Raw genomic sequence first — 23,113 nt, forward strand, 5'->3', positions numbered from 1 at the left:
CTAGACAGAGGCACAGTATTCTAGATTTATTCTGTACATTTTTGTACCATTTCATGGGGTGGCAAAAGCCACATCACTATGGCTAGGCTTACAAATGCCCCAGGGCAGATAGCCTAGTACTATACTATGAAACTATGAAACTAATATGGATGCAAGTCGTAAACATAATGCAGGTAGCAAAATCATAAGATAGCATTTAAGGACAGATAACCTTTTTTAAAATCTGTTGGTCTCACACACTTTTTTCATGCCATGAACAGAGAAACAGGAGTAAGAGAGATTTGGCTGCAGTTACAGTGTGTTGACGAGATTGTGCAAAAATTATCTTTTACCATGACAGACTGATTTAACCCATAAGTGTGGAAGGAACATCCATTGTTCATTAATTAGCTCCTTTGGATCTTTGACAGACCAGTAGGGGATGACAGTTTTAAAAGCCCATTTTCTTGTTTTATTTGGTTATTTATTTAGTACACTCCATTTATTTACTAATCTTACTTTAAGAAGCTACAACATTAAACTGTGTTTCAGACCATGGCATGTGATTTACTATCACGCCCACAGCATCGTAGTAAATAAGAAACAATTCAGAAACAGATGTACCTTCAACAGTAAACATTTGCTAGGAAAATTTTATTATGCTGGCATCCCTGTTATCATCAGTATAGAGAGACTTCCAAGATGGCTGCACAATGAGTAACAGGTTAACTCTAGCGCTCTCAGTGTGAAATCAGAATGTGAATAGAGAAGGCCAGTAGACTTTTATGTTTATGGGTAAATATCAGTAACTGCCTAGTAAGTGTACTGCCTGGATGCCAAGAAAAGGAAAGCTGTGCAGCTGTTCAGTAAAAAGCAATGCAGCCTCCAGACATTGCTTCCAGTAACCTACAGGAAGATACAAGACAACTGCACACAGACCTGGTTAAAATAAACAAAGCACTGATGCAGCACATCACCACAAAGAACAAGAGGCTGGAAAAAATGAAAGAAGCTTTGATATTCAGATGGGGTGATAAAGCTGCAAAAATTGCAGGTAAAAATTTGGAAAAAGCTGGCTGAATATGATACTGCTCATCAGAAAGACATGTTTCAAAAAGTAACAGAATTAGAGGACAGAGCAAGTAGGGAAAACATGAGATTTTCAGCTATACTAGGGAACCTGGAATGAACAGACTGCATTAATTTAATCAAACCACAAATAAGTAACTAGACTGGTATTCCACAGCAGGAGTTGTTAGTTGAAAGGGCACACAGTGTCTATGCTGCAAACCTGGGTATGATAAAGCAACCTCGACCTTTAATAGTAAAGATGCAATCCTACAAGCAGGAGGAGTTGATTCTGACAAAACTGTTGCAGAAGGGAAAAATACCAAAATTGACGACAGCAGTGTTTATGGGACACCAGTCAGAAGAGGAGTAAATTTGCTCCACTATTTAGGGAATATCAAGACACAGGTGTGATATTCAAACTGCTGTACCCAGCTGTCTTCAAAGTATTCTTTCCTGGAGGGACAAAATATTTTTTTTTATGAAGTACATGCTAAGGAGGAAAAACAAACTTTTGTCCAACAAAAAGTGAGCTGTAAAACAGAAGGAGATTCAGCTTCTTATTCTTCTGGTAATAAAGACCATAGAGAGACTGTACCTCTGAAACCTGTTTCACTGTTTGAATGGAAAAACGTTGGAGAGACGGAAGGGACCATAAGAGTTGACTAGAAGAATCAAGAGTTTATTGGAAATGAAGCAGAGACAGGAGTTGGGAAATGGAGATGAACAGTAATAAAACCACTAACTTAATACAGGATTGTAATACAATAATTATATTTGTGAAATATGACAGGAAATATTGGATATTTTCAGAATTTGTTGGACTTGTGGGGGACTCTGCTTTCTCAGTTATTTTCAAGTGTAATGGGGATTGTAAATAGGTGCTGCTGTTCTTTTTTCCTTTCTTTCTCGACACTCTCTTTCTTCTTGTTCAGTTGTAAGAAATGTAGGCACTGCTTTGTAAAAAAGAAAAGAAAGAAAAGCCTGATTAAAAGAGCATGGCAAAAGAAACAATGCATTTTTCTCTTTCTTGCATGGGGGAATGACTACATTAAGGACCTTAGATTTTTTTAGTAACAAATTTTAAGAGAAAAGTAAATGAAAATGAATACAGAGTATTATGAGGCTTTTTTCTAGCAAATGAAAGTATTTTTAATAGCAATTCTGTATCTGGCCCTCATGTTTCCAAAGAAACAATCTGATAGAGAGTAATTAACTGTCTGGTTCTCAGTTCTCCATGGAGACAATCTGATAAAGAAAAATTGGTTACAGTCTGGTGGAGAGTGATTGGCTGGGGAAAAAAAGAGAAACTGGCTATGAGATAATGTTCTCTGAAAGCATTCAGGGGTTTTCCCAGTTGGGAGGGTTATAAAGATAAGAGAGAAAAAAAACAATTAGCACTTTGTACAAGTGCAGGCTACACCATGCATCTTAGGATGGATAACTTTTATTTTAGGTTAACTCAAGTTTGTGAGCATGGCTGGTACATATGCTCCTATTAGGAGAGTAAAACGTCAATATCTGAAGATGTTTATAGTTGTGTGTGTTACTATTAAATTAATATGCTTTAGGAGGTATTGGGGGTTGTTTGTTTTTTGTTTGAGGGCATTCACTAACAATACATATCACTTCCTTATGCACAAGTACAACTTCCTAAAAGCACAATTAAATAACCTAATTCATTTAAAAAGACAGTACAACATAAAAATGAAAACATCTTTGTATAATATCAAAAAAAGTGTATGGTGTAGATAATTAAAAAAAACATTTATTAAAATATTTGCAATTGCTTTCCCTAAAAACTCTTAATAATACTGTTACAACCATGTAAAGGTGTTATGTGGCAGTTGCCTTAAAATTCAAATAAGGCACTATAGAAATATATTCATTTAAACCAGGGCTACAAGAAGCTTTAAGTTTGAGCTGTCATTTCATTTCCTTCAAATTTAATGCCCCTTTCCAATCCTCTCCCCAGGGTTTTTAAAAACTTTCTCTAATATACCAAACTTAAATTTACTAAAAGATGGACATACTCTTGAATGGTTAAACAGGGCTTCTAATTTTGCCTACTTATATCATAAACATGTTCATATATTCTCCTTCTAAGACACCTCCCAGTCTGCCTAACATAGTAACTTGGACATCCAACACACACAGCCAAATATACTACTGCAATGGTCTGACAGTTCCCTTTCACAAAATTTATCTTGGAACATAACCCCATTTTCAAGAATAACACTCTCAACATCTATGATACAAGAACACTGTGAGCATCTACCACATTTTGTGGTACCTTGCCCACTTATTGTTCTATTCTGACCATCACCCTCAAAATGTTTTTTTTTTTTTTCAAATTCCTCCCCGTTTTATAAGTAAAACTGGGGCATTTCCCAGTAGGTGGAGGATATTCAAGGGAAACCCCTAAATACATTCCAGTTCCTTTTAACTATATTCTTAAAATGTCCAGCTTAAGGTCCATACTCAACAATCAAAGCCCTGTTATAATCTTGCCCAACATCATGATAATCATTTGTAATAATACCAAAGCCTAATAAATGCTTATGCTACCCCCACTGAGAAGAAACATAGTCCTGAATTTCTTTCCCAATTTGAGGGGGGTGTCCTCTAGCTAAGAACATGTTGGCCACTACGTCTAATTCTCTAGAAAGGTCCTGGACTTGGGAGGTCATCCTGACAACCCTAATAGACTGTTCTTTAAACTTTTTTTATTACTAAAAGTAGGCTTCCTACAGATGGAACCCATTCTCCACGTGTGTTATGTAAGTGTCTAAATAATTCATTCCTACTTTGTCATACTTAAAAGTAAATCTCAAAAAATAAGTATTATTTAAATAATTTACAAACTTCATAATGTCATTCACTATACTATCCCATACAATAAAAAACATTATCCAAAAAACAAATGTATAGTTGTATAAATTGAAACAAAAAACTGAGATTGAAATATCCTGATAGTTTCCCAGTCTAATAAAACCAAATTAGCATAAATGGGGGGGGCACAAAAAGCCCCCATAGCCACTCCTCTTGTCTGTCAGTAAAATTCCCCTTTTAAATAAATAAAATTATAATCTAAAACCAAGGACATCATTTCTCCTATCAAATTCATTTTGTCGTTATCAAAATTAGAATACTTACAACTAAATGTGGTATATTGGTAAGAACACCTTTCAGCCATTGATAAATAATTATTCCCAACGGGTGTTTTTTTTAACTTTTCGCAACCTAGCCAACAACAGGTTTGAAAGGGGGCTTTGCAATGTTCTTATGCACCTTAGATGTACCAAATATAGTAGGGAAAGCTGGATTAGGCACCTTTAATGTTTCATATATCCCTAGAAATTCTTTGGTCCAGTATGTACTCTAAATAGGAGTCTGTCCTCCTATAACTTATGTTCACTTCATTAATAGAAACTGGGGAGTAATTATCCACATTGCTCAACAATGTCAACATCTCAGTGGAATACTGCAGGGAGTCAAATGGCACAACGTCCCCACCCTTATCTGGCTTCATGATTCGTAAAAATTTGTCGTTTCCAAGCTTGTCAAATAATTCTCTTTCTGTTTTGGTCAAATTGAATTGGATACCATTGCCCTTGTTTTGGTTATTAGTATAATGACCATTAGCATATAATGTATACAAATAGTCAGTGACTGCTTTATCAAAAATATTCAAAATGGGGTGAACAGGTGGGTTAAAAATGTTTTTTTTCTTTATCATATTGGTGTCACCCTTGACCATATGGATCTCATCATTTTTATCTTTAAAAACATTACCAGATTTAATTTCCTTACAAAATGCTTAACTTCGAGTAAGGAATAGACAATATCAAAATTTCTGTTAGGTATGAATTTGAGCCCTTTCTTGAAAAGTAAAAAGTGTTCCAAGGTGATCATCCTATTACTGTAATTAAAAATATTAAAACCTTTCCATGTATATATACCATCATTTTTTACAATGGAATTGTCAACTATTACCATTTCCTCCCTTCCCCTGGTAGAATTTGATAATTGTACTGTTTTGGGGTGCTGGATTCTCCCATTCATATTTACCCCACTCTTTCTTTGTGAATTCTGATTAAGTCCTGGCTTAATTCTTTTATTAAAATTTTTTTATGGGAAGGTTGTGTACATTTGGTGTCTAAGTACATTTATCGGCCACTTTTTAGTTGTGTTCTTTTAATAGTTTTTTTTTTGGGTTTGTGTTTTGTTTGAGGGCTTTCAATAAAAAAAAGTTTTATGGATATGACAGGAAACCACTATATAAAAGTTCAAGCTGCCAGTGTATGCATGTAACACATAAGCTGGAACTAGACATTTAACAAAAATGGTATTATATATAAAAGGTGGGAATAATAACTTTTTAACACAATGATGCTTTGGGTAATGTCTTTAAATATCAACGGTCTCAAAGATAAATACAAATAATAAAGAATAGTAAACTATATTAAAATGTAGTGTGCAAATAGCTATGTTACAGGAGACAACTAGAAAGAACTGAACATGTGAATTTAATAAAGAAAGGATTTCAGGATGGTTATTCAGCAGAACATCTGGGACAAATGACAAGGTGAATGCTTATATTAATTGCAAGAGGAGCTACAGTGGTGATAGAAGTGGATTAAAAAAAAAAAGATAATAATGGCAGATTTGTAGTGCTAAGGCACTACAGGAAAGGGAGAAGGATTACACTGGCATGTATTTACATTCCACCTAAAACTGCTACAATGGAACTTAATGGAGTTTAAGAAAAATCTGTGAGAAATAATCAGTTTTTAGCAAGGAATATTACATGCAAGTGGGGACTGGAATTTGATTTGCAGCAGTGAAGATGTGTTTGGGGGGCCCAGAAGGGAAAATATAACAAAGGAAGGTAGATTTTTGAAGAAATTTCCAAAAATATTAGGCATGGAAGATGTGAATTCAGTAATAGGAGTTCAGAGTGAATTTACATATTATTCCACAAGATCTAAAAAGTGGGCTAGGCTAGATAGTATTTACATTTCACAGGAACTTGTGTATTTAATTCAAGGTCTTGATACGCAAACAATAACTATTTTAGATTATGTGCCAATAATAACTGAAATAAAAATGAAACACTGGCGCTTTCCCACCTATCTTTTGGAAAGACATGAATTTAAGGAACGGGTACTGGAGATTCTTTAGGAGCTATTTGAGAGTACAGAAATTACTTCTGAAAATACAGCTAAGCAGCGGGATAAAATTAAGGTGGAGTTTAAAAAGTAGGGTGGAAATAAAAGAAAGGGAGCAATAAGTAACAAATTATTTAGAGGGGCCAACAAATGTTAAAGTATTGCAGAATAGGGGGAAATCTCTCAGAACAAAAACAGGATCAACTGCAGAATGCTAAACAAAAAATAAGGAATTAATATGATAATATACATAAGTTTAGAAAGATTGCTGTTAAGCAACCTTTTTTGATAACACTAGAGCACAACAACTCAGGCAAAAGAAAGGGCCTTCAGCAAGCTTAGGGCACCTATAACAAGGAAGGTAAGAAGAAACCCCGTAGAGGTATTAGAAATATTTTGGAAATTCTATGAAAATCTGTATAAAACAAAGAATTATGGAAATCAAGAAAATATACAAATGGAATTGTTTATAGCAGAATTTAATATGACAAGGTCAGAGGGAGATGAGGCTCAATTGCCAACGGTTAGGATAGGAGACGATAAGATAAAGACTGTGATGTATAACCAATCTACAGGAACAATGCCCAGGAATATATGGTATTCCTGTGGAAGTTTGGAAGCTAGGAGAAAAAACTGATAAAGATTTTGAAGGTTTTGTTTTAAGAGTATTTTAACGGGAGGTGAAGTACCAACATCCTGGAAGAAAGCAGTGGCAGCTGTAATACCTAGAGAGGGTAAAGCTCCATCAGATCCAGCTTCATACAGGCCCATTTCAATACTAAACCACGATCATGTCTATAATGGTTAAAAGAATGGCAAAACTAATGCCAAAACTTACAGAGATGGATCAATGTGGCTTTGCGGAAGGGAAACAAACATTTGACAACATTAACAGAACATTGATGATCCAGAGGAAGCAGAATGCAAGAAAATACCATTGTTGTTGGTGGGTCTTCAAGCAGAGAAAGCATTTGACAGAGAAAGCTGGGACTTTGAGCAAGACAACAGAAACATCTGCATTTCCTGAAACAATTTTAAGGTTGATTAGGAGGATATATGAGGAATTGAGTGTGAAAATTAAAGTGGGTGGGGTCCTCTGATAATTTCTGGTTGAACAGAGGAACCAGGCAGGGCTATCCTCTTTCCCTTTTATCACATGCATTATATTTAGAACTATTGGCAAGGAAAGTAACGGACTCAGAAATTCATGGATATAATTGGTCCGGTAGACAAGAAAAGCCGGATTTATTTGTAGATTATATTATTTTATACCTGACAAAACCGGAAAGAGACATTACAGTGTTGTGGAACATTTTGAGAGAGTTTGAGATTTCAGGATACAAAATTACTGAAGCTAAAACAAAGGCAATAGTGGTAAATTATATACCCACACATTAATTGTTTCAGGAATATCCACATTTATGGGGATATTATAAAATGAATTATTTAGGAGTAAGAGCTCAGAGAAAGCATCCTTATTGGCTAGCTTAGAGTTAAAAGGCTTATTTCTTGTTTTATTTAAGAACTGCATTTACACTGGTTTGCATACAGCACACCTTGTGCACTGCCCCGTAGCTGTGGTTACAGATGCAAACGTTTTCCTTGTTAAATTTTCCCTTAGCAATTTGCTTGTGGTCCTCCAGAGGTTTTTCGTGGCAATGCTCTACTGTCAGGTGGAACACTAAGGCTACCCAATGAACCTCTCACACACTAGCCATTACTAAGTGCAACCTCTTTTTCTGACCATATAACTTTACTTAACACTATGGACGGACAATTTCCCAGTTTCTCCGGCCAGCTCCGTCGACATGGGCATCCTAAGGCAGTGTAGCAACTACCGCATGTTCAGCAAAAACCCTCTACTCCAAGTCCACACAAACTCATCATGTGAGAGATGCAACTATATTAACAACCTTAAATCCATGCTCTCTCTCACACACCAGTCAGTACATATGAAAACGAGTGAGTTGTCAGCATGCACATCTCACTTCCTACTTCCACCCAAACCCACATCACACACACCTACATATGCGGAGGTCCTCACCAGAAACATAGCTAAACACCAGAGACCTCCCAAACACACTACACATAATTGTTCCTCTGCACAAAACAATACATACAATAGCTCACGCACCAGTGTCTCACCTGTCAAGCCCTTAAGGCAAAACACAAAACCAAGCATATTAATCATAGGTGATTGCATTGTGAGACACAAAGATGCCCCTCTCACCGGGCTGGATAATTAAATAGTCACGGTCAGCTCTCTGTCAGGTGCCAGGATCCACCATATGCACTCAAGTCTTTCAAAAACAGGTTCTGTTATTACTCTGTCACAGTCCATATTGGTGTGAATGACTTGAGACGTACCTCTTTGGACGATATGAAGAGAGACATGACTAAGCTATCAGACTGTCTCAGGCTAGCCTTAAGAAGCATTTTTGAAGCCTCAAAACAAACAGAAAATGACTGACCAATAACTGGCTTAGTTTCTGGTGTCATTTTAAGGGGATACATTATCTGTCAAGCCTGGGATGACATGACTGCCTGACCTTGACACTTTGCCAGAGTTGGTCTTCGTCCGTCACCCCTAGGATTTTGGCTACTGGTTAAGGCTCTTCCCACCCCCATAGTGCCTTTTTTAGGCAGTGTCTCAAGGACAAAATTCCCAGCTAAAAACAACCTCAAGTTATGCTGCTAAACACTAGGAGTCTTAAGATGAAACTGCACCCACTGGAAGCAGTCCTCACCTTGGAAGACAGACATTAGTGCAGTCATGTTAGCCTGGTTCAAGGCTATGGAGAGCACCCCAGTCATACCGGGCTATACCTCCTTCTACACATTCCGACCACAAACTGAAGGTGTGAAAACTAAAGGAGGTGGTGTATCGATATTCATTAAAGATAAATAAACTTCCAGATTGGTTTAACAGTATGATGCCCTGGAGATACTTTAGCTGCAATTAACTGTTGGTAGGACACCTAATAAGTCATTGCCAGCTAAAGACCCCCTTTAAGAATTAGAGCACCCACTCTGCCTATTTGAATCTACCTGAGTCTATCAAGATATATCTGAACACCATGGTTTTGGGTGACTAACTACCCATCCACTGACTGGGTAAATTACTCATGGTCTAAACACACTTGCCCAAAAGATCCTCAACTTTGTAAACTCCAGTGCCCTGGACCAGCTAGTTGACATCCCCACAAGGCGGTGCTTACCAATATGGGGGACCACTGTAGCATCCCCACTGTGATGTCTTCCCTAGTGAGATCTGACCAAAAATCAGTCTTATTCAAAGTTACTATCACACCTGACCCCCCCCCCCAGCAACTAAACTAAAAAACTTCTCCAAAGCCGATTATAACCTCTTACGGGATGGTACAAATAGCTTTACTGCACCTACCCCCTCAGATGGAACTGGCAACTATGCAGAGTTCTACATACCAACGCTTTATACAAACACTTGTACAACTGCATTGATTTGACCCTACTTGATAGGACTAAAACAAGCTCCTCAAGGAAGAGCAAACCTGCCTGATGGACAACTGCCACTAACTGGATTTACAATAAGATAAAAAAAACTGCTGATTAAGAGAGCGCAAGCCCTAAACTGGAAACTTCCTCCTCAGCTTAAACAAGAAAATAAGACTTTTTGTGAAGTCCTCCAAAGCAAACTACAAATCCAAATTAGCTTCCTCAACTAAGGACAACCATGAGACATTCTTTAGTTACATCAATAACCTAAAAGGAAAAGCTCAGATGTGTGCCGAACTGGTAGTTGATACCACATATACTGAGCCTGTGGACATAGCTAACCTGTTAGCCAACAGGTTCTGTGAAAAATGTACTCATCTGTCCCCACCACACAAGTCATGACATCCCTACCACCTGTCCTCTACCTTGTATTTCTGAACAGAAGGTCACAAACACTCTAAGGCCTACAACACAGCAACTGTGGGACCCAATACCATCCCAGGTTGCGTCCTATATGCACTTAGCCATAGTCTAACCACCTGCTTCCTCCCAGCCGAATGGAAAACTGCCACTGTTATCCCTTTGTACAGGTGGTGTTCCACTGACCCCAGGAACTATAGACCTATTTGCCTGATTAGCCTTATCTGCAAGGACATGGAGCTAATCTTCATGGACCTTTTCAACAAAGATATAGGTAATTTCCAAACACTTAACCCTACTCAGTTTTCAGTTTGGATTTGTCAGACAGAGATCATGCCTGTTAAACCTGGTGGACTTCTTCAAGACAGTCATGAAGTCCCTGGACGAGGGAAAATCTGTGCATACAGCCAACCTAGACTTAGCTAAGGCTTTTGACACTATCCCCCACTCAGGCATCATCGAGAAACTCAGCCAGCTAGGTATCAACCCTTATATCATTAGATGGGTCGCTAACTGGCTCACTTGATAGAGCCTATATAATCAAAATAGGGAAATCCACCTCCAACAGCAGACCTGCAACCAGGCGTGTTCCACGAGGATCAGTCCTGAGACCTCTACTGTTTGGAATCTATTTCTCCGAAGTACAAGCTAAAACTAAAGGTCGATGGCTGACAAAGTTTGCTGATGACTGCAAACTGGGAGCGGTCATCGAATCTCTAAACAATGTCAACCTCTTACAACAGTCTTACACAAACATATGATTGGTGCTAGTGTCATGGCCTTAAACTCAATGCAAAAAAATGTAACATCATCCTTTTCGTTAAGTGGAATGTTCCTGCTAACTAGCACATCAATAACAAAAGCTTAAGTATGCACTCAGTGGTGACAGACCGGAGCACACAGAGGTTGACAGCAAGCTTACCTTTGATCACCATATCTCCACAGTGATAAGAAGGGCATTCTATATTGCTCATCTCATAACTACGGGCACTGCATTCAGAGAAAAAGTTATAACCTCTCTGTACTCTCCACACATCAGGCCAATAAATGAGTACAATGCCCCTTTTGGTGTGTATCTTTCCAAGCAACTGGGAAGACCACAAAGGTTCCTGACAAGGAAAATTCAAGGTCTTCAGTATCTGTCCTGTCTGGATTGCAGTCACTTTATTCTGTTTCATATAGACTACTCAGAGGTGATCTAAGCCTTGCATATAATGCAATCTTTGACCCTGCTTTACTGGAAATGCTGCATGACCACAAGTCAAATGGTACATGGGTTACACTCTCTCTCTCTCTAAAGACCTTAACCTGTATGTGACATTAACAGAATCTGTTGGAGGGATAGATTTGTCTCCCAGAGGTTACCAAATCTTGAAACAGACTCCCAATTAATGTCAAACAGAGCACCTCATAGGCCCTCCTCAAACGCAGTGTGGATGATTGGATGGGCAACCATAAATTCACCCTGGGGGTTCCACCTGTGTCCCTCTTGGACAGGGGCAATTGGTGCTGACTGTGGAAATAAGGGTAGAACTTGGCTAGGTTTGTAAGGGCCCTAGGGCTATTAGCCTAATAACTTCCTATGATTCTAGTGTGACAGCTAAGGCTATGTGGGAACTGACTAAACAAAAGATAATACAAACACTGAGAAAATAGGAGCTTTGTTACATGGATATAGATAATAAGATACAAGCAGTTAAAACATTTTAGTCCCTTTAGTCTTATACACAAGTCAGGCATATTTTTTATCAAGCAGAGGAGAAGTTTTGGATGGCAATTAATACAGAGCTGAAGGACTTTATCGGGGAGGGGGGAATGGCAACAGTCAAGTGGGATAAGCTGATTCTGCCAGCAGAACAAGACGGATTTGGATTACCCGATTTGAAGGAGCATTTCAGAGCTACACAGCTGAGGCTCCTTTGCACAGCGCATGCAGAAAACTATAACTCAAAGTGGAAAGGGATAATCAAGAAATAGGGGGAAAGCTCAAGAAACAAAGGACAGACTGGGAATTTGGAAGCAGGCCTTTAAGGAGAGTAACAATAATCATACAGAATATTATACCTATAACGTAGCAGAAAGTATTCTAAGAACTACGCCAACATGGGAATAGAGAAAGGAGATTCTGCCGATAGGGATGACTGCAATCAGGGATATAGAAAATAGGCAAGCGAGTTCTGGAATTTATTGGAGAAAATTGGCTAAGGAACCAAGGTACTGGGAACAAATAAGACAAGGAAAGATTACAGAATGGGAAGGTGCTAAGAATTTATTTGGACTGCAGGTTAGAGATTGCGTTCCCTAACAAAGATTGATATCAGAGTACAGGTAAAGAGAAAGAAACAAAAAAGCAGCACTAGTAGAGTTTTTAGTACACTTTAGAACAGAAGGTGCATTAAAAAAGGAATAGAGCATATAAAATATTGCACGATAACTGTAAGAATCAATCAGAGGGGGGTAGAAAGGATTGAGAAGTGAGACTGGATAAGCAATTCACAAAGAAACAATGGGAGAACACAGGTATCTCTCTCAAATATGAAACAAAATATAGAAGATTTAGGATTTTTGCTTGGAAATATTTACAAAGATATTTATATACCCCCAAGTAGACTCCAGAGAATATTTCCTCAGGCAGACAGCAACTGTTGGAGGTATGGCAGGGGGAAAAAAAAAAAAAAGAGATAATTGGGAACATATTTTCTGGGATTGTGGCGAGTTGGCACCAAGTATTCCCTGCTGGATGCACAGTCAGAGATGCGACAAGGGAGATGATTTTTGAGCTATGATACAGAATCGGAATTGCCTAGACAATGACCTTGCGGTGTCTAATTATGGTGGTTGCCAAAAAGCAATTACCAGAAAATAGAAATCAAATTCTAAACGAACTATACTAGAAATATTGAATATAGTAACAGAGATAAAACAACTGGAATTGTGATCTTTAGAAAGGGTAGGAGCAAACTACATAAGAAATAATGGGAATTGTAGGAACAATACATACAGGGAAGAAATGAGGTTTAAAAGAAGGCAGGACTTAAATGAGCTATGTAATGTCTGACTGAAAATGACTGGGTAGATAGCAAGTGATGTATAACGTTTGCAACGGGAGTGTGTCAGTATGGTTTGTGATGTAAAATGCTTGCAACTAGGATTGTATCATTGTAGACTGTTTTCATTTATATAAAGGTATGATTGCCTAAGTCTTAAGTGATAATTTAATAAAGAGGTTTCTTGTTTAAAACAATGGCAGGAATTGAATCATTTATGTAACATTGCTTAGGTTATATGATATATAGCACTATATTTGAAGTATAATGTTTGTGATCGTGAACTTAATACAGTTTGACTGCTTTTATATAAAGATAAATTTGCTTATTTGACAAGTGATAATTCAATAAAGATTAAAAAAACAGTATGGAAAGAAACAGGGCAGTTTATAAACTGCATCAGCACATTACCAATGCACAACTCCTAAGAAAACTTCATCTCTGTGGGTATCAAAACAGCAGAATTGTAGCATGAAATAGTCACTCAGAACTGTAATCGTCACTAATGTGCTAAAACTACCTCAGGACATGGGACACAGAATGCACTCATTCTCATAGAACTGGTTCTGTAGCCCCTGCTTGTAGACATCCACCAGAGATTAATTCATTCTGAGAGCATACTCAAACGTGTGCTGTGGAAAATAAACTAGTATTTCTGCAAACAATTTCTTGTGACCTCTAGAACTTATGCGAGAAGATGAAGCTTGATTTTTTCTTAAATTGCACTACCAGTGTCATTCATTTTCTTCCCATATTTTTCTCAGTCTTTTTTCAGTTATTTGCATGTTAAGGACTTCGGCTGATTCTTGACTTATTTCTTTCAATATTGCAAAACCTCTTATTTTGTGTTTTTCTTTGGTTCAGATTATGTATTCAGCTTTATATTAGAACACTACCCCACCGGCATTTCTACGCAGAAATGGGCTTAGAGAAAGTGACTGACATGGCAAGGGGGTGTGACTTGGTATGTTAATCATGCATGATTGACATGCCATGCAGATTTCCCAATGTCATCGTGAATATTCATTGTTTAACCGTAGTTTACCATGTTCGTTAAAGCTGTGTTATCTCGGATTTGGTATATTTAAGTGTGTGTGTGTGGGGGGGGGGGGGGCGCAGCCAAAGTCATTGAAAGCAGCTTTTGCACTAGTATCCCCCTTATATGGATGAATTAACCTCTTCCTTTATCATATTACGTGCTGATTATCCCCCACCACAGTACAACACATAATCTATATCAAAAACTAATGCTGCACTTTTCATCATGCATAAATCTGTCCACACACATATCAGCAGTTCTGAAACAGATTCTTACTGTTGTCAGCAAAGGGGGGTTCCAGCAAAATGAGAAAAAAAAAACGTTTTACTTAAATTAAAATTACTACAAGAAACCGCTAGAGGAAAGGCAAAGAGCCATCTGAGCATATAATCAAAACAGAATGGTTATGCTTTGATTTCAAATGCAAACACCCACATATAAAAAACTGCTGTGATATACTATGTACTTTTAACACTCCACCGGACTGCATGTCAAGAGCTTGCAGAACTGATATTCCTCACTTCAGATGGACATGAAGTACCCTGTTGATACTTTAACATTGTATTTCACACACACAAAAATTTCAGGGAGAAAAAAGACACACAGCTATATAATTTTACAAATTACTGACTCTAGCAAGAGAAGGGTTATTACATTTCATCACCACATACATCAAAACATAAGATGGTCACTGTAATTTTCAACTACGAAAGGAACGTAGATTCACATACAAGTATGCACCAGGTAGCAGAACCAGAGTCCACTTCTTCCACAATCGCCAAACATGATGACAACAAATGTTGTGTTATTCATCATCTATGGCTTTATGTTTCTGAATTTCACTTATTTTTGTCATTTGCTTTCTTTGGATCCTTTTGTTTTATTATTTCACTTGATTATGCTGGATGTAGTTCATCCACAGCTAATATCTGTAAGCAATATTACATATCTTGTGATTAGGTTCACTGGTGGTAGCTTACGTACTGCTACAGACCTAAAAAAAAAATATTCCTACTCCAAACATAAATAATACACCCACCACAACACGTCTTTGTTGTACAACACTACCAGGCACAATTTACTATTTTTAATGCATTACATAACTTTTACAATATTACAAGTTTTAAATTTACTATCGTGGATATTTTCTATTATATATTCATGCAATGTTATATATTTTGCATTCAAGTCAGTTACAGCAGGGCACACATTTAACGATTTTGAATGAAGATAAACAATTCAGTGCTTTGAATATTCATATGGTGGACACAGATCTTCTTATGTTTATTCACACGTACAGAAAAAATAAACATGCGCTGGGTGGGGTTTGGGCAGTCCTTGCTACTGTGTATCTGGTGGGGTAGTGTTCTAATACAAGCCACGTTTTCATTCAGTTTTGATTTAGCTCTGGGATCATGTATTCCTCAGTGTTTGAAGTACCCTGTACAGTATGCAGTTTTAGCCCTTTCAGAATAAAACTGCATAGTGTCTAGTCTTGAACCTATTGTAATACTTAAATCTGTAACGTATTTCTCTTTATGACTCTGTGGTCCTAGGGAGCTTTGAACTGTCAACATCAAAACATAGAAGCGCTTCCCACTGTACCGCCACTGTATACCTCACGTTACAACTTTCCCTGAGAAACATTTTCCATTTTGAGTTTCAAAGCTGAGTACAGGTGGGTGTATGTTTCCAATACTTGCTATATTAGGATACTAACATTTCTTCACCTTGTAAGAAACCATCCTAGATTAATACACATACTTCTGTTAAAGCAATTTGTAGTACTGTCTGTTGAAATTTTGATAATTTGCTGTTTTATTAGGATATGCAACAACATCATAAACAGTTGTTTTTGACATACTTTGATGTATGTTTTTAAAAGCTACCTTATGCAGTCTTGACTTCTAATTTAGTTTACTTGGTATGCATTTTCCATGAAGAAGTGTTATTTTTTTAGGTGGGTGCTTTCAGACCTGGGTCACAAAATGAAGGGTGTATGCATAATTTATATGGTATACACTTATGGAAAATTCAGTGTAGTCAATTAACCAGGATTAACCAGGATGTATTTCAGAAAGGACAGGAAACTTTAGTAAGCAAAGCAAACTGACAGCACAGGAAGAATATAAAAATGCCACAAGACTTCTACTGGCGGTCACTGAACCCTAGACTACACAGTTATGAGGGAGAGATTACCAGTAAGTCACTATGCTTCTTCATGGAAAATGCAAGATATAAAAATAATAAAATAGACTTCATACAAAAAAGCATGCTGAGGCTACGCAAACTAATTACTGATACTTACCAGAGCTTTCAACAGATTAACTTGTCTGAAAACTAAACAGCTTCTGTAAAGTTTTATTTTTCCTTTTTTTTTTTCATCAGAAATAATGTTCTCCTTTTTGCATCACCACTGAATAATGGCACTGATCAACTTAATGCAACCTGTCTGAGCACTGAATAGCTTCTGTAAAGTTTTTATTTTTCATTTTTTCCATCAGAAATAATGTTCTCTTTTTGTATCATCACTGAATAATGGAACTGATCAGCTTGTTTTTAATGCAACTTGTCTGAGCATCGAATAGCGTCTGTAAAGCTTTTATTAATTTTTCCTTTTTTTCATCAGAAATAATGTTCTCATTTTTGCATCACCACTAAATAATGGCACCGATAGGCTTGTTTTTAATGCAGGTTATCCGAGTACTGAATAGCTTCTGTAAAGTTTTATTTTTCTCTTTTTGCATCACCACTAAATAATGCCACTGATCAACTTGATACCCGTTTAAAATTTTTATCAATGAAAACTGTCTGGTCTCTTGTAAAAATAAATAAAACTTACATTAGGAAGACAACCGCTGTGTACTTAAATGATTATACAAATGCCTTCCTTAAATCTTTCTTAACCAAATAAATCAGGGGACAGCGCGAACGCAGTCCCCCACTACCATAAATTATGCAGTTGAGTTTCCCGCATTTGGGGAAATCACAGGGGTCAACCCCTCCGAAGTGCAATGGAGGAGCCTCGCCCTGGGAGAACCACCTTCTTGATCGTGGTCTCTCCCCTGCCAGGTAAGTATGAGTTGCTTATTTATATCATGGTATATGTACAGCTGTACCTTACTTTACAAACACGGTGCTACTTCTAAGTTCTTCATTTTTTCATAAATATTATATACTCACAGCACACATTTGTATGGCAACAAGCAGAGTTCAAAGTCTAGTACTATCCAGTAAATAAACTCTGGTACACTACCATTTCCCATGGAGCAGTTCTTTCTTAAAATCTACACTGCTTGACGTCACATCCTAACAGAAACATAAGCCTACAGTAGGCTGTCCTGTTTGCCTTGTCTAGCAACCAGAGAGAGACCAGCAGGAGAGAATGTACACAAAGGCAAGCTGACAGGCATCACGGCCTATCAGGTTTTCAGTAAGAATGATTTGCATACCACATTTCAGTCCCCAAACATTTTGTTTGCTTTTTTAGGGAAGTGTTTTCCTGGAAGGAGGGAAGGAGATCCACTGGCCAAAGAAAGGTCTGACAGCGAGATGATACAATGAATCAGCCACGAATTCTGCTTACAAATTAACTGCTTTATATGAACCACAGTCATTTACACACATGCACTGACTACACCATGACTTTTTGTCAAGATTTAGTTCTTTTTCCTTGTATGATCTGTGTTTAAATACCAAAACAGGCACACTGCACATTAGATAGAAACTTCTAATTTCTCAGAATATATATATGTATATTAATCCAAGTCCTTTTTTCCTCTCAACTTTCACTGTGAATACTGCCAGTATGACTAATTGCTTCATATCTAAATCAATATTTAAAATGTGACCTTAATATGAGGCATTTATAGAAGCCAGTTTTTTTTTTTCCTTGACCTGAGTTTGAAAGCAGTACACCCAATTCTGAACTGAGTTTGAAAGCAGTACGCCCAATCCTTGTGAACAGTTATACTTATCCAGACTTGTTTGTAAGCCATATTGGCTTGCTACTTTCAAGGGTTTCTTTCCAGGGGTAGCCTGAGCACTGCCCAGTAAACTCAGTTCTGTGTGCTTTGAATGTTTGAGCATCTTAAATGAAATCCAGGAAATTGCAGTACTTTAAAGTTCACGTAGAAGGAATTTGTGCTACATTCAGCACTGCTATGCTGTCATGGACTAGTTCCCTTTCACTAGAACATTCAGCCCTCACGCAGTGGTGTGTGACAGCTAAATTCCCCTTTAAAAACACTTTCACCTTTATCTGTAAATATCTCAGTTTTATATGAGTTAAAGGGACAATCCCAGGGATTTTTTGTTTTGATTCAGCCTTTGTTTACATTTCAGGTTTGCCTTGCTGAGCATGCTCACTTTTGGCTGAGGGGGTTGGGGGAAGATTGCCTGCAGGAAGCTTCAAAGGTGTTAGCCAAATTCCATCTCAAATTGCAGTTCTACTGACAACAGTCTCAGTGTCACCCATTCATTAGTTTAATCTGTGCATTCACCCATTGAGAAAAGTAGCCTTTCAGGCATTTAATGACCTAACTACTGCTGCTACTATAGAAAACACAGCAGTAATGCAATACTTTAAAGGGGCATTATTTTATTTCTAAAATCAGTTACTTGCTAGAGTACTTTGTTTATCTTTAAGTGCAGTATAAGTCATATATTTACAGAGAGGCAGGATTTTCAGAAAAGGTTGTTAGCATACTGCAGGATAGATGCCACAAACTTCGGTGTGGTTTGGTTGTTATTAGGAAATGCTAAGACTTTACTGTTTGTTCTTTTGTATTTCCCTTCCCCCACCCACAGGCCATTAGAATAGTTGACCTAGTCACTCTCAAATCTGCATCCTTTGCAGCACTGAAATTACATCTTTATGATGCGCTTGTTTTTGTAAAACTTAGTGGAATGATTATCCCAGCCTAGGCAATTGTATATTTTTTCATGCTTGTTGCAACATGCTTTTTTTTCCTTTACAGATAATTATTTTTTTTATATGTTCATCAATAGTGTTGCTTATTAGTGCATGTACTCATGCCGACATATATTTATACAATAGTTTCCCCTCAGTTCACAGACAGCATTGCTTTGAACGTTTGGATTCTTGGAAACAAACTCACTGAGTTGCAAATGTCCTAATAGATGAATAAAATCTCATAACATTTCAATAAGAATAATGTCAGACAGCACTGAAACTGAATCTTGTTACTTTTACTAAAAGTATTTTCCCCTTAGCTGACACCTTTCAGGAATCACACAGTAACTGCCTGTATAATAGTGATTCCATCCAACTCAATTTATTTATTTTTTTCCCTGCGCGGCAATAAAATGTTTGGATCTTTCACTCTTTCCCTGAATATTTGTCTGCAAGAGAGTTACAGCAGTCACCATTTGAAAGTTGAGGCAAATGTATAGGTTCATAGGTTCATACTAGGCTATCTGCACGAGGGCATTTACAAGCCTAGCCCATAGTTTTGTGGCTTACGCCACACCTTTAGTATGGGGAACTATACCCATTATTTTGCTGTGCCTCTGTCGAGCAGTGACACTGAGGTAATCCCTGGGGTATATCTGCGATCTCCCATCCATTGGTCAAGATTTCTCTTGAACAAGGCCAGCGAGGTGCTCTGCCTCACATATACCGGGATTTTATTCCACAGCATAGGGAGTCTTTGGGTGATGAATCTATCCCTCCAGCACGTCCTATTAATAGCCGTGTCGAGGTTTAAGTCTCCCGCCCTTGTGGCTCTGACGGATCTAGAGTTTTTGAGGTGAAGCATATTCATCAAATCTGGGTTTGACATGGCCTTGTATGTTAGGCAAAGGTCACCTCTGAGCAAGCGGTAAGCGACTGAATAGAGCTGGAGTTCTTTCAGTCGGGCAGCATAGGACAGATGTTTGAGACCCTTTATCCTTTTGGTGAGGAACTTTTGTGGCCTCTCCAGCTGCTGCAAGTGTCGGGTCAGATACATTCCGAATGGGGCACTGTACTCAATCATTGGTCTGATGAGTGATGAGTATAGGGAGACTATGACCTCCCTTGATCTAGATGAGAATCCCTTCATGATAAGGTGGGCAATGTAGAGTAGAAGGTCTTCCTAACTACTTTAGCTACATGGGTGTCGAATGACAGACTACTATCAACCTGGGTCCCCAGGTCCCTGATAACTTCTTCTGTGCTCAGTGGATTACCACCTATTTGGTAGCTAGGGGTAACCTTGTTTTTCCCGAAGGGTATGACTATGCATTTTTTGGCATTTAACTTTAGGCCATGGCTCTGGCACCAGTTATCCGTTTCTGTGAGACCCTTCTGAAGGATATCTGTGTCAGATGTGTTTTCTACTATGGCGCCCAGTTTGCAGTCATCTGCAAACTTTGTCAGCCATAACCCTCCTGTGTTTGCTTGTACTTCGGAAAAGTAGATGCCAAACAAGAGTGGGCCCAGGACTGAGCCCTGTGGTACACCACTTGTGACAGGCTTTGAGTCTGACATGGCGCCAGCAACTCTGACCCTGTGGGTTCTGTCATTCAGCCAGTTTGCAACCCATCTTGTGATGTATGGGTTAACATTTAAGCTGATGAGTTTTTCAATGATACCCGAGTGGGGTATTGTATCGAAGGCCTTCGCCAGATCGAGGTAGGCTGTATGGACTGCCTTTCCCTCATCAATGGCTTTGGTGACTTTCGAAAAAGTCAACCAAGTTTAGAAGGCATGATCTGCCTTTGACAAAGCCAAACTGGGATGGATCCAAAGTCTGCAAATTCCCTATGTCTTTATTTATGAGGTCCATTATGATCCTCTCCATGGCTTTGCAGATAAAGCTTGTCAAGCTAATGGGCCGGTAATTTCCAGGGTCGGTGGAGGCACCGCCTTTGTGAAGTGGGACCACTGTTGCAGTGCACCACTCCCTGGGTACGTATCCAGAGGTAAGACTATGATTAAACAGCTGTCCTAGCTGTGGGTTTAATTCCTCGTTGAGTTCGTGGAACACACAGCCGGGGACACCATCAGGTCCCATGGATGCTGTGTTTTTTGCTTTGGAGAGAGCAGTTCTCACTTGGGCGTTGGAGATGTTTGGGGGGCTGCAATCGCTTGGTATAGATATCTCTCCTTTGGGGAGGGGAGAGGTTTGCACTGAACCTGTCAGCCAGTATGTTGGCAATGTCTGTAGGATCAGTAATCTTCACATCATTTTGAACTAGTTCTGAGCATATCTGGGAGTTTCCTCCCAGGTTTCTAACATAGCTAAAGAAGGCCTTATGATTGTCTTTTGAGTCTTTAGCTATTTTTCTCTCAAAATTTGCTTTGGATGATTTTATGAGAGCTCTTAGTTTTTTACTTATAGTGATCAAGGGTGTCTTACCTTTTAAGGATTTTGCTCTATCTTGTAGTAGCTTCCTCCTTTTGTTGTAGAGTTTGTTTATGGCTGGGGTCCACCAGACTGGACGCTTGCCTTTGGTACAAAGAGTCTTTGTTTTGCTTGGGATTGCCTTATCCATGCAGTCCTGCAGGTGCTGGTAGAAGGCATTTGTAAGTGATTCAGCGGCTTGAGTACTGTTTTCCGCCGGCTCGGGGGCCTTAAAGGAGACCACACTAGTCTTTAGAAGTTCTCTATATTTCCCTATATTTTCATATGCGTGTGCATAAGCATGTGTGCAATATGTAACCCAAGTTTATATTCATGTGGTTGTAAAACCATAGCCTTGCTATGTCTTACTGACTGGCTTGCAATTCAAGGCATTCCTGAATGTGTGTCAAATTTGTATATGCTGGATATGTAGCAATGCATGTATTTTATTAAAACTTTGTATGCAGTGCACCTAATTGTTTTAGTGGTATACTTCACTGTTAATATTGGAATTCTCATAACTTTTCTCAAACTTGCTTCTTTTGTGACTCAGATGGCTGTGTTGATGGGACCACTTACCCCTTATCAAGATGGAAATAGATAATTTAAATAACTAAATGCATTTGTCATGTGTCATTATGTGTTTATCATATGCATTGCTTTGGTTGTTTAAAATGTATTTGCTGTATATTTTATGTCATTATAGATCCACTACACACACACACACACATATATATATATATGTATACACACAAATCTGTCTATGAACTTGTGTCTTTTCTTATGTATATAGATGTACCCACTCCTATATGTGTGGTGTGTTGGTGGAACTATACATGTACACACTCCTACACTGGCATGCAGGAGGTATTTGTATGCTCCTAACAGCATTCGTGTCACTGACCCTTTATTGCTAGTTTTACAAGTAAGATTTGTCATATGCCACTTGACAAGAATATTAAAAGTGTGACTCAAACTACAGACCCATAAGCTTAACTAGCCTTATCTGTAAGGCCATGGAACAAATCATCATGGACCCTATAAATAATAAATAAGCACATAGGTGATCTCCAAACCCTTGATCTGACAATTCTGTTTTTTTCAAAGACAGGTCATGGCTGTTAAACCTGGTAGACTTCTTCAAAAACATCACCAGGGCCATAAAAAAGGCAAATGTGTGCATACAGCCTACCTTAAATAAACAAAGGCCTTCCACACAGTCTCACATTCGGGCATCATTGATAAACTCTCCCAGTTGAATATTAACCCTTATGTTGTCAGGTGGGTTGCTAAGTGCTGGACCCCCTATTGTTTGGAATATACTTCTCAGAAGGTCATGCCAAAATAGACAGGTTGTGGCTGACTAAGTTTGCTGATGACTGCAAATTAGGTGCAATCATTTAATCCCCAAACAATGTCAATATACTTCAAGAGGGATTTACACAAATGAATGATTGGTGCCAAAGCTATGGGCTCAAACTCAGTGCTAAAAAATGCATCATCATCCCATTTTGTAAAAATCATATCCCTGCAGACTATCATATAAATAATAATATCCTACATTAA

At 38.2% G+C, this 23,113-nt stretch overlaps 1 non-coding gene across 1 annotated transcript; it reads right to left on the bottom strand.

The window, feature by feature from the left end:
- Positions 1–17,114: 17,114 nt before the first annotated feature.
- Positions 17,115–17,278, bottom strand: LOC122797366. The gene has a single exon (XR_006364089.1). It is a non-coding gene; the product is annotated as a U1 spliceosomal RNA (small nuclear RNA).
- Between the last annotated feature and the right edge of the window lie 5,835 nt (positions 17,279–23,113).

This window comes from Protopterus annectens, chromosome 3.part0 (genome assembly GCF_019279795.1).
Source record: "Protopterus annectens isolate FY-2018-M chromosome 3.part0, PAN1.0, whole genome shotgun sequence".
In the NCBI taxonomy this organism is placed as follows: domain Eukaryota; kingdom Metazoa; phylum Chordata; order Ceratodontiformes; family Protopteridae; genus Protopterus; species Protopterus annectens.